The sequence below is a fragment of the Trachymyrmex cornetzi genome, unplaced genomic scaffold (assembly GCF_001594075.2).
Source record: "Trachymyrmex cornetzi isolate Tcor2-1 unplaced genomic scaffold, Tcor1.1 scaffold1177, whole genome shotgun sequence".
NCBI lineage: Eukaryota > Metazoa > Arthropoda > Insecta > Hymenoptera > Formicidae > Trachymyrmex > Trachymyrmex cornetzi.
In genome coordinates, this window is record NW_017295737.1 from 60,068 (window position 1) to 62,687 (window position 2,620).

Genomic DNA, 2,620 nt, shown 5'->3' on the forward strand with positions numbered 1-2,620 from the left:
TTCATTTTTGACCTTACCAAGGTCGCAAAAACAATTTTTTCATAAGACAAGTTTGATGTGAAATTTTCCGCTCTTTCGAAATCCGCAGTCAAAAATAGGGTGTCCCATTTAAAAAAACCATCGTGACCTTGAAATAACCTTCAAAATTGATCTTAAGGTCAAAACCAATGGTACAATTAAATGACTCCCTCTGCCCTGGTCAACTTTTATCTAAACCATTTTTTGTAGATACCGTAATTTGAAAGATATTCGGGTCCATAGATTAAAATGACTCACCCTGTATATCTAACCGACAAATCTGCTAACAAGAACTATCTGCTTAACACGTTAATACATGAAATTGGACAAGCATTAGGATTAACACACAGTTCGCGCGAAGAATCCATAATGTTCGCAGTTGTCACTGCTAGGAATAATAATAGAATTGCTAAACTCAACATAGAGGACATTTTAGCCATTCAACAACTTTATGGAATTAAAAATCCAAGACCAACAACAACCACACAACCACCAACTACTGAAATTACAACAAATAAACCCACGTACGTAGATCTCTGTACTTTACAATATGTGGATACGGTGTTGGTATTACGTCATCGAATATTCGTCACGTATCAACGCTACGTATGGTCGATAGATATAAATGATGCAAAATACGACGGACCACACGTACTAAACAGTTACATGGATTTCCTTCTGGATAATTTCTCCTTATCAGTCGCATATCAAAGGCCTTCGGGTGAACTAGTACTGTTTGTACACGATGTAGTTTACATGGTCGAGTATCCCAGTTTCAAACTGAAAGAAGGCTGACCAAAACCACTCTCGAGTCTAGGATTTCCCCCGAACATTTTCGTCAATACCGTAGTAAATACTAACAGAGGACAAACCTATGCGATCTTCAATAATAACGATGTGGCGCAAATAGACGAATGCAATATGGGTGTTCGTTCGTATCACTCGTTACAAGCGGTATTCTCGGGAATACCATCAGCTCCCACCTTAACCTTCCGATATATGGACGGTAATCTGTACTTTGCCAAAAAACAACAATTTTACCAATTTAACGAGTTCACGAGAACCATAACAAAGGCTGGTAAATTTAATATAAACGTACTTAACGTCGAATGTTCGAGAGACGGATTGTTGCAACAAATGCAGGATATCTTGAGTCGACTACTTCGATCGAGTAATACATAAAACACAACGAGCAATAAGACGAAGAAGGAGGAGGGGGGAGAGGATAAGATGGAAGGACATATATATTAAATACTATAATAGTTTTAAACGATTAGTACAAAAGGAACAGTTATTCCGACAACATCGTTTTCCACGTGTTCGATCGTGAGAATGATACTGTAAAAAATACACACCAATGCTCAACAACGTGGATATCGGAAAGTATCTCATGGAACAGGACGATTGTAATGAACGAGGTGTGAAGAGAAAGATAACATTCGACGATGAAAATCCCGATAAAGAAAACACATCAAATAAGTAGGTATTTTTTTCTTTGCGTCTCTTTTTCTATCTACTAATTTTTTTCTTTAATTACAGACATCAAATCACACATCGTCCTATCGTACGCATTCTCGAGAGAAGATATCCGTTAACCGTAACTGGCTACAAATACTGAACATTGATATCAATGTTAAACTCCCTTCTTACGTAACTATCATTTTGGGAGATTCTCACGGTAAAGAGATTCCACTGTCACATCTGGAGAGAGCTTCTCGAACAAAAACACGTCATTTTGTCCCTTTTGCAGTACGATGAGAATAATAGAAGAATACGCGCGACGCCGTCCCCAATGTACGTTGGAAATTTAACGTTACGCTTCGGACGAATCAATAATTTACCATTACTGCGTCTAGAAACAAGTACAGCTCGTCTATCAATGTTGAAAAACACTGTACTTAATATATTTAATCTCGAATACTGTGTGAATCATCTCATTTCCTCCTTAACCGCAATGACCGATAACGTCGACAAAAAATTTTCACGACTACTGGCGCCCACCGTCACGAAACCCGCGAACATGTTGAAAACGATGTACGACGATGAATCCTTCCACTGCAACAACATCCTCGATTGCAAGTTGATCGTTCTGGTTTTCGGAGAGCATTAATTATTTACATCGACAATAAACAATATTCTACAATTATAAAGCACTTTTATTTATTTTTACACCCTACCTTTATATACTACATGTTGGTAGGAGAGCTGTGTCTCTTTTGCGTTACGTGAAACGCTATTTTCTCATTGACTAATATATGCTACAAAGAAAAGAAAGAAAAAATGCCTCCGCCAAGCGCGGAGGATGGTAGAAGACTACTTTAACAAAATGGCCATGCTGCCGCGCACACACGGGCCCAACAGCGCTACGGAAGCGCCATGGAAGCGCTAAGGTAGAGTCGGTAAGCCGAGGCGCGCGATAACGGATCGGCTGAGGCGCATACTTATGATAACAGGCGCTAAGCGCCAACATGCCGCCGCCCTTGAAAGGATCGCCTTTCAACGAATATAAGTGATTCTAATTGACAAATAAAAGTAGCATTAAACCTAAGGATTATAACGACAATTAGCAAAAAAAAAGAAATGTTAATACAAATAGTAAACC

General features: G+C 38.8%; 1 pseudogene; it reads left to right on the forward strand.

Annotated features, from left to right (window-relative positions):
- The first annotated feature begins 387 nt into the window (after nucleotides 1-387).
- LOC108766292 (uncharacterized) lies at nucleotides 388-2,128 on the forward strand (annotated as a pseudogene).
- Nucleotides 2,129-2,620: the final 492 nt, after the last annotated feature.